Raw genomic sequence first — 15,994 nt, forward strand, 5'->3', positions numbered from 1 at the left:
GGAAGGGGTCCCATGGTGTTGATATGTATACGTGTGAAACATGATTTGGGTATCAGAAAGTGCCTGGGCTGTGGCTGGGTGTGGTGAGAGTATTTGCTTCGTTGACCAACTAGGCTGCCCTATGCCCAGCATTTGGGTCTCACTTAACCCTGTGCCACATGAACCTGTCCTTGACCAGACATGTTATTGCACTGATTCCTGGTTGGCTGAAATTGTGTAAACTATTGAATACGTCTCATCACATACTGAATGACATGACGGGGTGTATCCTGTCTTGGGATATGTCATGCAGCAGTATTAGCTTGCTATTGGGTAATGTTCGACGTTCGATCCAAAGATTGGTCGTCGCATCTGTCACGAGTTAGTCAATAGGAGGGTCGCTGGCTTGCTCTGTGGCCATAAGTTCATAAGCCTATTACAACGAAATTGCACCAGTCAAAGAGAGCTAACCTTCACCAATCCGAGAGAGGTAATCCGCAATTACGTTGTCTGCCCATTGGATGTGGCTGATGTCAGTAGTGCACTGCAACATGAGGTTTAGGTGGCGGAAATGGTGCGGACTGACAACTTGAAGCAGGTTCATGATTGTGTCCACAAACAAGGCAGACCGCTCAGACTGGGTGGCGTGAGCAGCTACAGTACACCATCGCCAATTTACTGCAGAACAGTCTCCACAGCAGTGTTGCTAGTGTTTCTGGTAAGGGTGCGTCATGCATTCGGGTTGGTATGGGCTAGGGTGATAGTCATAAGTAGTGACTGTTTCAAGGTTTGGAATTCTTCTTCCATGCTTGATATCTATACGATTTTTTCTCGCCATGTTCGTCCTTTCTAGCCAATGTGTCTGTCAGTGGCAACTGTGAAGCAGCCATGCATGGTAAGTTGTGACGATAAAAGTCTAGTGTTCCAAGGATACGACATAAATCTTTATATGTATTCGGTAGAGGCAGGTTCTGGGCTGTAAGTATGCATTTTGCCGTGGGGTGGATGCCACCTACGTTCTGGGTGTGGCCCAGGAAAGTGATCTCAGAATGTTTAAGTTGAGACTTAGCCTCATTAACGATAAGCTCTCCTTCACAGAGGACAGATGAGGCCTGCTCCAAATGAATTGACTGGTCTTTGAGGTTACTGGTGAAGATCAAAGTATCATGTAAATATGTGTAGCAGTGGGGGGAGCCCATCAATGAATCACTGCCACATTTGGGCCATATTCTTCAAATCAGATGGTATATAAAGGTACTTGAAGAGCCAAAATGGATTAATGACGCCGTTTGTGTGCACTGGAATCTGCAGGTACATCTGTTTACAGTTGACGACACTGAACACTGTGGTACCTGTGAGCGTATGCGTAAAATCTTGTATAGGAGTTGGGTAGCTGTCATGAAGTGTCCTGGAATTAAGTAACCTGTAATCACCACAAAGTCTTATGGTACCATCTTTTTTCAGTACAAGTTTGATCCTGGAGACCCACGGACTGTCTGATGATGGCATGACCCCCATTTGAAGCAGTTTGTCAATAGTGTTCTTCAAAATCTGCAGATCTGCTGGACAGGGGCGGTGTGGTTTGTTACAGCTGGACAAACCCTCTGTCATAATGGCGCAGCGCATTGTACCATCTTTAACTGCACACATGGGTGCCAGGGAGTAGGAAGTGGAGGTAGTATAAGCACTGTTTGTCAACACAGTGCATTGCCTTGTACTAATCTGGGTGTGATTGTTCTCCAGTGGCGGGAGCACTGAAGGGAGCAGGGAATCTCCTGTGTCGTGAGTGTAGCTGGCCTGTTGCCCATATGATGTAACCAACTGCTGTGAAAATGACTGCAGGCGGTCATGTGCCAGTGCGTATACTGCAGCGACCGTTTTGATATGGCATGTAAGCAAAGAATTGTCATGTTGTACGTTTTGTGATTGTGACTGACATTTAAGAATTTGTTGATGCATCGTTATGGCATTGTTTACTGTGTGAGCACAGTCATGAAGGGTCTCCAAATACGCGTTTTCAAAGATGTGATGTTCTGATGGCCAGGTCATGTCACATTGGGTCGTAGGTGGGAAGGGCACCATGACACCATCCACACAATATCCCATCATATGCTGTGTGAGAGCATCTCACATGACAGCGGGCAAAAATTGATTGGTATGTTGGAAGTTGATTCCCAGGACTGGCTTTGTGGTCTCAGTTACAGAGAAGTCCCACTGACACACAAAGTTTGTTGCTAGATGAATAGTGACTGGCGTTGTGCCATATACATGGATCTCAGCATCTGTAGCTGAGCATAGATATAAGTTTGACATAGTTGAAACAACAGCTTGCTACCAACTTGGAGTAAGCTAATGCCTGACCCTGTATCCGCTAAAAAGTACATTTGGGAGGTGATGTGAAGGACTAAGAGACGTTTGTGTGGCAGCGCCAGGGAGTGTATCATATCTGTGGGATACTAGAGTGATGTAGACAGGTTTGGTCTTGAGCACAGGCTGGACTGTATAATATACCCCATGGTTGGTGTATGGGTAATATCTGCAGGAGCACAGCCGGCCGGAGTGGCCGAGCGGTTCTAGGCGCTACAGTCTGAAGCCGCGCGACCGCTACGGTCGCAGGTTCGAATCCTGCCTCGGGCATGGATGTGTGTGATGTCCTTAGGTTAATTAGGTTTAAGTTGTTCAAAGATCTAGGGGACTGATGACCTCAGAAGTTAAGTCCCATAATGCTCAGAGCCATTTTTTTGCAGGAGCACAGCACTTGGATGCAGCTTGCCCAAACTGGCGATGAAATCAACACACCAAAGGTTCAGTTCCAGTTGTATCTGCTGATGTGACAGCTCACTGTGAAGGCGTTGGTGGTGTTGAAGGGCATTGCGCCGGCCGGCGGCGGGTGCCGTGTGATGCTGCCTTCATCGGCCTTCACTGAAGTTCGGCGAGGTTTGGGCAGTACAAAACGCTTCATTTAATGCACTGAGAACATGGCGTTTGAGCAATGTGTGCTAATAGTATGGTGATGATTGATGACCGAAGACAGAAATTCAAAGAGTGCAGATTACAGAAGAAGTTGCAATTAGAAAGACAAGCTGATGAAACCAGCCTCTTTGTCATGTCATACCAGCTGATTTGAGATTTTCAAATGTGATAAGGCCAATAATCTCCACTTCATAATGGGAACACAGTCCAAATTGCAATACTGGGTATTAAAAATAAATAGGTTTGCAGTCGAAATGTGACCACAATGCCATTTACAAAGTTTTATATGACTGTGAACTCCAGCTATGAGAAGTTAATCTTATTTTGATTGAGATTTCTCTACTTTGCAAGTTCTTAAAAACCCTTCAACTTCCAGGCACTTTGTTATTAGATTATTAGGCCTACTCATAAAATATAAATGAAAAATACTGTCATCTAATTAAAATTAAAATGCTGATTTTTGCGCTACAGTATCTCATACTCAAAGTTCACTGTGAGGCCAGTTGGAGCACTGTTATCGTTCTCTGATTCTGTATCATAACATGGGCCTTGCACTTTTTATATATTGGAGTTCTATGCAGGTTAGCCTGAGTAATCTTGCAAGATAGATCTCATGTACTCATATTCCGCTTGATCGTGCCTAAAAGTGAACTAGTTTAGTGAAAAGATCAACGGTAGTGACATAATATCACTTCAGTATTAATTGTGATATTGCGAATTTGTAGAACTGAGGTTAATTAGAAAGTCAGGCAATGACTCTTATGTTAAAGTGACTGTAAAAATCCTACCAGCAAACAGCAAACTCGGTTCAAACGTTCTTAAGTCAATGAATACGAATGCAGAGCGAGCGCGATTAGGTTCATAGGGATAACTTGCTTGTGTTTAATGTATAATACATTGAGTTCTGTCAAACCAGTGTGAACCTCATTTAACGTCATCATGTTAATGATAATATTTTGGTGGGGATTCTGATCAGAGTTATAGGAGTTGTATGTAGGGTACATGTCAGCAGACATACGGTTAAGAATTTTCTCGAACTAGCGTGTACCTCAATTGTAAGTTTGGCCTCCATGCTGTCGTAACCAACAAGTCCGTTTGCCTACCAAAAGTCAGACAGCCAAAAATATGCACGTTAGCTTTGCAACAGGAGGAGCGATTTACATTATTTGCTGCGTGGAAGGACTTGAACTGCTTTATCCTTCATATGCGATTGGGAGAAAACAATAACGAGTGTGGGAACAGTTTCCTGACATTGGATACGCCGAGATCACCGATACAAGAAAGACAAGAGAAGAAAAAGCCGCATTATAAAAAGAGCCAAATGGATCAAGCAGATGGCACATCACGGAACATAGTACCTGGCAGTACCACAAAACAGTTAATGTAAGTGTTGCATGTTGCAGTAGGACACTATCAAAAATTTCACTGCTGCTGAAAAATAGTCTGATAGTGTCACAGTATGCGAGTAATGATAGTTGGTAAATAATGTATTCAGAAATGCGTGTGATGAAAAGTGGTATTCGCGAATTTTAAGTATTACTTGGAATTGTGTAATATTCAGGAAAAACAATAGAAAACTTAAAATACTGAAAATGTAGCCAATACTACTGGTAGATAAGGTCAAACAGGGGAGTGTGACAGGTGAGAATGTAACCAATTAAATGCAGGAAAAATGGAGAAATTGTTAGCAGGAAATCGGGGCCAATGAAGAAGAGTAGCCGATATGTAACTCGACAGAATTCGCCTTTGTGAATAGCATGGGGCAAGAAAGTACGGGAAATCTGACCATATCCCAAAAGAAGAGCGCGAGGAACATAGCCACGCCTAAAATGGTAAAGCGGTAAATCGCAGTGACATGTGTGGATAGTGCCAATGATGCATTCGCAGAAACACCAGACAGAAGGGTAAGACATAGGATAGATTTCAGCCAAATTGTGGAAGTATTTACGTCAGCTATAAAAGAAATAAAAACCGCAATGAAATTGTCAGATTCTAGGAAAACTAAGGACATGGATGAAAAATCAGATAGGCAAATAAAAGAACTGAAATCACCAATTGGTGAAAAATTGGATAGGGAAGTCAAATCAGAACTTGAGACAATTAAAAAAAATTAGGAAAGGCAGACGTTGAGATTTAAGGAAATGTTCAAAACATGGAAGAGTGGAGCAGACAGGGAAATAAACTCAGTACAGGAAGAACAACACAAAACCAAAGAAGAATTTAAGTGACGACTAAGGAGAGAGGAAACGAAAATTAAGGAATTACGAGAACAGCAGAAACAACAGAGCGAGACAGTAATGAGAGCAGTAAATACGATAGTAGTTCTCACACAAAAGAGGGCGCAAAGGCAAAATGAAGTTACTTTACGTGTAGATAAGGCTGAACAACAAGTAGCTAGTGTAAGCCAAGTGGTACAGGGCACGCAACAGTCAAGGAAAGAACGTATAGAGCAAGTAACAAGCAATGAGCTGCAACTCACAATGGCGTCCATCGAAAAGAAGACGCCAATAAATGCTAGAAACGACACACTGGTGAAATTATTGCGAAGGTGCACAATCAGAAAGTTTCGACCGAAATAAAACCTTTTCTTGTAAAGAAAAATAGGAAAAAAATCAGTTTCTCGACATGCCGGCAAGAACTTCCACGTAGATTATATGGCATCCATACTGGAACAATAATAGTGTCAGTAGAAATGGAAACAGGAAGAGGGCAGACGGACACTTGTTTGTGGGGGGCAAATGGACACATTAATTTTTTTCTTAATATAGCAGTTATGGTGGTCTTGCAGATATCTTTAACTGAGTACTAATTTTAATTCTAATAAATGTTAGTAGTTATGGCTGAACACTCTCTTATATTATAGAATGGTCTGTAGTCGTAAAAATTGTGTTATTCCTTTTGTTGTTATGAAAGAGCATGTAATACAATGACAGTTATGAACGAGGTATACCTCCTGGTACAAAAGTAGTCCCGTCAGAGAGTTCTGCATGAAGTGGGAACAGTTCTCTCAGTTCTTAGACCAATTTATGAAAGTGAAGCCTCCAGGACCTGTCGTTCTCATTTTAGATGGCCGTGGTTCACACTGTTCAGGTCCTCCAACCCAGGAGTAGGCTGTAGCCAACAGTGTACTTAAGTTGTATTTGCCCCCACACAGTACTCCACAGGCTACACCCCCTCAACGTCTCTTTCTTCACTCTGCTAAAGACATTTTACAATGATGACTGCAGGGTGTACATCAGAGGAAATCCAGGGAAAGGAATTAATAATGTGACATTTGCAGCTAATTTTGCTGAAGCATGGAACCGAGCAGCTACAGTCAGGAATGCTGTAAATGGTTTCAATACTTACGGGATTGATTCCTTCAATCTGAATCGCTTGCCTGAGAAAATTCTGCTCCCCTAACTGTGCATGAAGACCCCACTAATTCCAGAGTATCCTGAGAATGAATAGTAGACCCACAAGTGACAACTGTATCATGCGGGATTTCAAATAAAATGATGAATGGTGACTTTCAACTATGTATCCTCAGACTCAGAGTTGAAATATTAAAAGTTTTGACTGGTTTCGTTGTCTAGGGGTTGGGACACGTAGTTGCCGCATTACAAGCCCAAAACTGCTGAGACTACAGTATGCACTATGAATACACACATGAATCGAATGGTTGAAGGTTCCTATCACTCGGCAATGGAGAATTTTTGAATTTTAGAACATGTTTTTTGCTCGAGTATCATGTTTATGGAAACCCAGAATCTACTATGTAGGAATCAACATGGATTCCGGAAACAGCGATCGTGTGAGACCCAATTCGCTTTATTTGTTCATGAGACCCAGAAAATATCAGATACAGGCTCCCAGGTAGATGCTATTTTTCTTGACTTCCGGAAGGCGTTCGATACAGTTCCGCACTGTCGCCTGATAAACAAAGTAAGAGCCTACGGAATATCAGACCAGCTGTGTGGCTGGATTGAAGAGTTTTTAGCAAACAGAACACAGCATGTTGTTATCAATGGAGAGACGTCTACAGACGTTAAAGTAACCTCTGGTGTGCCACAGGGGAGTGCTATGGGACCATTGCTTTTCACAATATACATAAATGACCTAGTAGATAGTGTCGTAAGTTCCATGCGGCTTTTCACGGATGATGCTGTAGTATACAGAGAAGTTGCAGCATTAGAAAATTGTAGTGAAATGCAGGAAGATCTGCAGCGGATAGGCACTTGGTGCAGGGAGTGGCAACTGACCCTTAACATAGACAAATGTAATGTATTGCGAATACATAGAAAGAAGGATCCTTTATTGTATGATTATATGATAGCGGAACAAACGCTGGTAGCAGTTACTTCTGTAAAATATCTGGGAGTATGCATGCAGAACGATTTGAAGTGGAATGATCATATAAAATTAATTGTTGGTAAGGCGGGTGCCAGGTTGAGATTCATTGGGAGAGTTCTGGATGAGGTATCGAATATATTGCTTCCCCCTACTTATACCTCCCGAGGAGATCACGAATGTAAAATTAGAGAGCTTAGAGCGTGCACGGGGGCTTTCAGACAGTCGTTCTTCCCGCGAACCATACGCGACTGGAACAGGAAAGGGAGGTAATGACAGTGGCACGTAAAGTGCCACCGTTGGGTGGCTTGCGGAGTATAAATGTAGATGTAGATGTAGATGTAGGATTATGAATCTTACATAGAAATTTATAGATGAAAGATTGCAGGTACTACTTTGAAGACTAAATGATGAGTACAATAGCAGAACTACCTTTAAGAATGCCCTTTATTACTGTAAAACACTTATTGGTGTTAATGCTCCAACAATTAAATAAATTATAAGTTGAATAACAGGGAAACAACAGATGCATACTGCACATAATTCACTTCTAAATGCATACTACTTCTTCACTGTAGAGACCACGGAAATATCACAAGTTCACAAGTCGGCATTCGGAAGTATTTCTATCTCTCGCGAACACGCGCAAACCGCTCCACCATCCAAGTCTCCCATGCCACACTGTCCCGGCCTCTGTGTCCGGTGTGACTCCGTGTCCTGTGCGGCTGTCCCTCTGTAGTTTTGTTATACTGTTTGGATTCCATACCAAGAAAGCACTGTGACTTCCAGCTATGGTTCAGAAATTATGCTATGAGCACATGAGTCCTATAACATCAGCAACGGAAAATGCATGAAACTGATACACACGTACAGAAAAACAGTGCAGCTGCGCTAGGTGTTGACAACTCTAACAAACAATATTTACAATGTGCTTCTTTGTACTCTCCACCAATCACAACCATGCTGTGTCAGCTACAAATGCTTTACAGAACAGTTGCTGCATGGTTCTTGACAACATCCTGTTGGATGTCTACTGAGGTAATAGGGATACATACAAGTTGAGTCCTGCTTCCGTAGAAAAGGGAACTATCTGCCTTTAAATTGACATTGTAGTGGCACCACCATTTAAGATAGGAAAGTTAGATTCGATGCTATATTTCTGAGTGCACAAGTTACAGCCAGGTGCAGGCTACTTGACAGTAAGTTACGCAGACCAGCGGTTGCGAAGTAGAATGGAGGCCACAGGTCTGCCGAACTGCTGAAAAGAGTCAACACAGCGGTTTGCATGGCACAAGTTACAGGCAGAAGGGGCTCACTAGCGCAACCTAGGTGTTATGAGTACGTGACTCGGAGCAGCATGTTAGCAAAACAGAGGTTCACTGCCACATATAAATAGGTGCTGGTTTTCTAACAAGGGGAATTCAAGTGTGACAGCTCTCCTGGATGGTGGGGCGTGTCACATCACTGGCTACATGCAGCAGCAGATGGGGCGCCAGCGTTCCAGTCCACGGCAGGTCGCTGGTTCGATCCTCTCAGGCCAACACGGGGTCGACAGTCAGTCAGCGGTGGGCCACGCCACGACTCGCTACTGTAGGCAGTCTTGTTGGCTCCCAACACATGCCGGAGGCCACAGATTCAGAAGCCAAATCGTGGGCACTTGTTGTCGCCTCGATCTTAGCCATGCTGGTGAGGAAGCACGCTGTGGGCCGCCTTGCAGCTTCCAGTGGGCGGCACTGAGGCGGCAGGGATGGAGACCACTGAATCGACTGCCGGTGCATCCTGACGTCGTCACAACTCTGTGGCCGTACTAGGCCAACACACAGCAGTGAGCGGTACGGGTTGCTGAGGCAGCCATTCCATGCCAAGCCATTTCGCACGCACCGAAGTGGTGTCCTCAGCATTGTGGGGCCCGGTGACACAGGGGGCACTGTAGCTGGAAATAATAAATCACTTGGGAAACTCGGATGAGTTTTAATATGGCACATCCTGACAGCCCATCCATGTCCAACATTCCTCCACCGCATGCCAACATTTACATTTGGTGTCAGAATAGCGGGTGTTATCTGTACAGTAAAATGTTCAAGCCCACCACCTGCATTGCAGTCACAAAATGTGATGAGTGTTGTACAATTTTTCTTTTTTATTGTTGGACGTTTTCTTTCTTTTTTTGTTTGTGTTTTGAGTATGGCTCCTGGCAGGCCATTTTAGATGTTTTGCGTAGGCATATTATTGTTTTGTCAGAATAAGTGTTAGTGTGTCAGGGGCAGTAAGATGTTGTTTTTTGTGGCATTTGATTACTTTTGTATTGGTGTATGATGATCCTGAGTATGATGATATGGATATGTAGGAAGTCAGGTTATTCTTGTACTTACATGTTTTGTTTTGGGACTAACTGGGAATGAAAGCAACGCAATGACAGAGTCAGGGATGCAAGGTGTATCGGAACCAGAAGCAGTACGTATTTTGTTGGAAAAGGTAGCACAATTGACAGTGGACAATACGCAGTTGAGAAGTGAATTAACATCTAGGAGTGAGCAGGAAACTGCATCTGATCAGTTGTTGTTGCCTAGCGTTCCACAGCAGGAGATCGATCTAGCTACTGCGAGTTTGATTATTCCATTTTCTGGAAAGGCATCTGAGGATGTGCGTTCGTTTGTGGAGCACTTGGAAATTTCAGCTGAGATGAATGGTTGGTCTGATGAACAGTTATTACATGTAGCCAAGTTTAGATTAACAAATGAAGCGAAGACATATGTAAGGTGTTCGCAGGTCATAAGGAAGGCAGGACAGTTTAAGCAGTTGAAGGAGGGGCTTTTACAGAGGTAGGAGAAACAGAATAGCACTCGGTACTTTAGGGAGAGGTTGAGTACAATAACAAAGAGACAGGGGGAGATGGTAGAGAAATTTATGGACAGAATAAGAGAAATTAACTAGTATACTTACGAGTTTGGTCAGAGCGATGAAGCGAATGGTGTTCTGTGGCAGGACGCCGAGCAAAGGGCACTTGATGTATTTAAGTGCGTGAAGGGACTTCAAAAGATTTGTATTTGGCCATTCAGCTGGCAATCCAATGTGAGGAAATAGACGTGGCAACGGGGGTACGCCATAGACAAACAGTGTTTACAGCGAGTATAAAATGTTATGCGTGTGGCCATATGGGACACGTGCAGAGTTACCGAGGAATAGAGGAAGGGGTGGAAATAATCAGTGTGGAGGATGGAGAAGAGGAGTTAGTAGAGGTGGACAATCGTTAAACGGCAGAGGAGGCCCAAAACCCATCTAAGGGAGCTCCCATTTAATGTCAATGCTACAAATACGTATGCAGAGGTGGAATGTTCAGTGGTAGGATCCATAGGAACTAAAAGGTTTAAGGTTTGGTTGGATACAGGGGCGCAAGTGTCAGTGGCTACTAAGAGTTTAATGGGACGAAGGAAGTTACACCCACCAGGTTACGTGGAGTGGGGGATAAGGAGATCACACCTTTGGGGTCAGTGACAGGTAACTTTCGCATAGGGAAAGTCCGATTTGATGCATACATGGAGATAGTACCATGGGAAAGCGAGGGCTATGACATGATCCTAGGGGTAGATTTCTTGAGTAACATCATGCCAAAATTGTCCTTGGACAACGAACTGTGGAACTTGGTGGATTGTTATTTCAGCTAGGGGAAACTGTTGTCGATGCAGAGCTGTCGCGAGGTGCGTTCAACGTAATGAACAAACCAACTGAGCCGCTTACATTAGCATTAAGGCTAAATTCGCGTGAGTGTGTGTCTAGTGCCACCGGGGAGTCACTTTGGGTAAGTGTAGAGTCAAATCTACGTGTGGATACGGTATGTGTTATTGAACCATTGGAGGATAATGAAGTTTTGGATCCATTAGATTGTTTTGTGAAACGTCGTATTGTACGCGTATAAGAGGGAAACAACAGGCGAGTAGTCCCCTTGAACGTGGCTAATTTTAGCGCTGTATACGCCAATTTGAGAAAAGGAGTTTTAGCAGCGAATTTGGATGTACCAGATGAAGAAGACTGGTGTTCGAGAGGTAGGTGTAGCGATCAACCATTAACTGCCGATAGAACTGCACTATGTAACAAAATTAAGCATTTGAAAGGAGGAGAAAAAGAGTATATGGAAGAATTGTTGTGGGAATTTAAGGATTTGCTTTTTTCCTCGAGGGCCGTTACCAGCAACTCCATTAGTTCACCATAGGGTACCAACAGGAAACGAAGCACCTGTTTACCGCAAACCATACAGAATACCGAGGTATTTGCAGCCGATTGTGGAGGATTTCATTGATCAGCAGCTTGCGGATGGTGTTATAGAGCATAGTAATAGTTGCTGGGGAGCGGGCACTGTCGTTGTTCCTAAAAAATCTATGGATGGAACTAAGAAATACAGGTTCTGTTGTGACTACCGATACCTCAATAATAAGACAGTAACGGACGCGTACCCCATTCCAAACATATCGGAGACTTGAATCACTTAGGACAGTGCCAGTACTTTTCTACGATGGATTTGACAAGTGGTTATCATCAGTTAGAAGTGGCTCCAGAGGATCATCCAAAAACTGCTCTCTCTACACCTGGAGGCCATTACCAGTACATTAGAATGCCATTCGGTTTGAAAAACGCTCCGGCAACGTTTCAGAGGTTGCTAGACAGTGTGTTGAGGGGTTTGAAATCACGGCCATGTCTTGTCTATTTGGATGACATTATAGTGTTTTCAACTAGTATGGAGCAACACAGACAGCGGTTAAGGGAAGCCTTTATGAGGTTAAGAGTAGCTCGTTAAACGTTGAGCCTGGAGAAGTGTCATTTTGCATTGGAAGGAGTGAAACGTTTAGGTCATGTCATCAGTAAGAACAGAATGCGAACAGATCCGAGGTTGCCACAGGCTATAAGGGATTTTTGGGAGCCGAAAACAGTTAAGTAAGTGCAATCATTCGTCGGAATTTGCAATTTCTATCGAAAGTTCGTGAAGGGTTTTGCAGGTTTAGCGCAGCCATTGACGCGGTTGTTATGGAAGGGTGTGAAATTTGAGTGGACAGAAGAGTGTCAGAAAGCGTTTGACAAACTGAAAGAACTGTTAACATCAAGTCTAGCATGCGATGGATCGAATCAAGTACTCGGGTGTGTTCTTAGTCAGGAAATTGATGGGAAAGAACATCTTGTAGCCTATGCATCTAGGCAGTTGAATGCAGCAGAGAGGAATTAGTCAACAGAGAGGGGGATGCTTAGCGTAATCTATGTAATCACACATTTTAAATGTTATTTATATGGGAGAAGATTTTGGGTAGTGACCGACCATGCTGCATTGAAGTGGTTGTTGGGGTTGAAGGATCCATCCAATAGACTCGCTAGGTGGGCTGTGAGGCTTTGTGAATTCGAAAAAATGGGTCAAATGGCTCTGAGCACTATGGGACTCAACTGCTGAGGTCATTAGTCCCCTAGAACTTAGAACTAGTTAAACCTAACTAACCTAAAGACATCACAAACATCCATGCCCGAGGCAGGATTCGAACCTGCGACCGTAGCGGTCTTGCGGTTCCAGACTGCAGCGCCTTTAACCGCACGGCCACTTCGGCCGGCTGTGAATTCGACTACGAAGTGGTGCACAAGCCTGGGAAGAAGCACGGTAAGGCAGATGCACTGAGTAGAAAGGTGGCAAAAGTAGAAGTCATAGGTTATGACCTATGAGAATGGCAAGAATTACAGGACGCTGACAACAATTGTAAATTGTATCGAACACAGCCACAATTTAATATGTACGATGGTCTTCTGTGCAGGGAAACCAAATTTTGGCTAAGGGTAGTTGTACCAGCGAAGCTGAGAGATGAGGTTTTAAATGAAGCACATGATCACATGTTATCTGGTCATGGTGGGGGTGGAGCTACAAATAGGAGAGTGGCAGAGAGGTATTGGTGGAGGGGTAGGAAAGTAGATGTGGATCAATATGTCAAGCACTGTCAGAGAGCAGATTTGGGTCGGAAACGGATACAGCTACAACGAATACTGGTACTGACATGACCATTTTCTATGTTGGGACTTGATGTCTTAGGACCTTTCAGTCGAACACCACTGGGGAACAGATTCGTTCTGACAATAATAGATCATTTTTCGAGGTATGTGGAGATGGTGGCTATGCCAAATTAGCAGGCAATAACGGCCACGCAAGTGTTAGTAAATAACTGGATTTTGAAGTTTGGTGTACCGGAGACAATAATTACTGACCAAAAGACCAACTTCATGTCAGATTTAATGAAGGAACTGTGTAAATTTTTGAACGTAAAGAAGTTGAGGACGAGCACGTTGCATCCACAGGCGAACAGAAGGACAGAACAGGTACACAGAACAAGCTGGAAGATGCTGAGTTTTTATGTGGATTCTCATCACTGTCAGTGGGACGAGTATTTGAATCATATTGTATGCGCATACAATGCAAAAATCCATACCAATACAGATTTGTCTCCGTATGAGGTAGTGTATGGGTGAAAAATGCCGTCACCGTTTGATTTAGTGAAGCTACAGAAAGGAAGGACCAATGAATCTGTACGTCAATTTGCGAGAACAATTTGGGATGTTTGGAAACGGGCACAAAAGGCGAATACAAAGGCTTTGGAAAGGCAGGAAAACGTAGTGAAGTGGAAAGGCAGTTTACCACAGTATAGAGTAGGGCAATGGGTAACGCTATCCAGCCCCTATACGCCAAAAGGGAAAATGAAGAAGTTCGTAACGAGGTATCAAGGGCCATACCAAATAGTTGAAACCACATTCCTGCGTTAATGTTAATCTTCAGCTACCAACTAGAACAACGATAGTACACATTGGGCGGTTGCGACCATTTAAGGGTTGGCCAGATGTGATTCCAGGCATGTCACAGAAAGGGAAGAGAGAGTGGAGAGAGGTGCTAAGCACAGGGAAAACCAGGAAGATAGAGTACAGCATGATGTACCGTATACTTTGCGATCCAGAAAGTAGTAGAGTTCAAAATGGTTGAAATGGCTCTGAGCACTATGGGACTTAACTTCTAAGGTCATCAGTCCCCTAGAACTTAGAACTAGTTAAACCTAACTAACCTAAGGACATCACACACATCCATGCCCTAGGCAGGATTCGAACCTGCGACCGTAGCGGTCACGCGGTTCCAGACTGTAGCGCCTAGAGCCGCTCGGCCACCCTGGCCAGCAAAAGTAGTAGAGTATTTGTAGTTTTTTGTTTTCTTGTTATGTATCATTGGGCTTGTGTAGATTAATTAGGCATTGTATTTTCATTTGTTGTATATTTGTTTTCGCGTATTGTGAGCCTGTTAGGGACAGCAGTCTTTTTGAAGAGGGAGGAAAGGTGATGGTGATTCCTGTCCTCAGGTCACCGAGAAGGGGAGTATTGGCGGCAATCCATCTCTTCATCATCGGGGTGGACGCCTTGTGGGTGCAGCACCTAGATGGAGGTGTGCTGTACTCGAGGCAGGAAGATGTGGTGGTGTCAAGTCACCAGTGGGCATTAAGGTTGGTATAGTACGTATGCGAAATACAGAATGAAGTAAGGAGGCTTGAGGAAGTGTTTGAGGAACTTAGGCAATGTGCAGAGGGCAAGGGAATGCTGAAGGAAGTTGACGGGGAGTATAAGAAATTGCATGAGGCTTATGAGACACTACGGAAGCAGGTAGGACGGATGGAGGAAGCGGTGCCACGGGTTAGACGGAAACGATGGTGGCTGAACGCAGGGGGGGGGGGGGGGGGAGGAATATTGAAAACAGTCTTTGGAACCATGGACGAAAGCGATATAAAGGAGATGAACAACGTGATGGAAGCGGTGAGGCTACTTGCAGAGGAGAATAGAGCAGCAGAAGCTTGGCACGCAACCCAGATAGGGACATTGGAAGGGGAAGTCCTGAATAACACACGGTTACTCTGTTCATTAGCAGGGCAGGTAGTGGAATATGCTAAGGCGTCAGAAGACATAATAAATCGTAACCTGGGAACCTTACAGAGGTGTCTGGAAGTCCTAGACAGCCGGATGGTGTTAACTACGCTTCTGCAGGGGGTAGCCGAACAGTGTGTGGGATGTACAGTGAGTGATAACGAATCTGCAAGAACCGCTGCGTCGCGCTTTGTGGGGTCAGATAAGTACCAATTTGTTACCGCTGGACCAATATTTATGTGTGTTACACAAGGTGCAGAAGGAACTACCGTCAGGGTTAATAATGGTGCCCAGCGAGCGAAATTTGCCATTTTTCTACCATGTTGCAACGTAAAAAGTAACAACTGACCACACATGGGTGTATATTTTGATCCAATTCCCTGTTATGGGGAAAAACGCAAGGTTTCAATGTTACACGATCCACCCGTATCCAGTGAAGTGGGGAGCATAGAGCAAGTTTTTAGAAGTAAAAACTGAGGAGGTATTGCTGATCTCGGTAGTTGACAGCCGGTACGCCGAGATGACAAGGGAGGAATTGCAGAGCTGCCATAGAGGGAAGGTAACGGTATGTCTAGCCAGGGTGATAAGCACCAATTCAGACATGTACACGGTGCAGTTACTTTTACCCAGGAGTGAAGAAACAGACTATCCAAGGCACATCACGGAGCCAAAATTGAGCTGGCAATGGGTCGGGATGCACTGGATCTTCTCCACCTACGAAAAATTAATAATAGTAGAAAGTTGTTTTGACTAGGGAGTATTTGCCGAAGTGAAACATAAACAGCTCGAGGGG

This window comes from Schistocerca americana, chromosome X (genome assembly GCF_021461395.2).
Source record: "Schistocerca americana isolate TAMUIC-IGC-003095 chromosome X, iqSchAmer2.1, whole genome shotgun sequence".
Taxonomy (NCBI): Eukaryota; Metazoa; Arthropoda; class Insecta; order Orthoptera; family Acrididae; genus Schistocerca; species Schistocerca americana.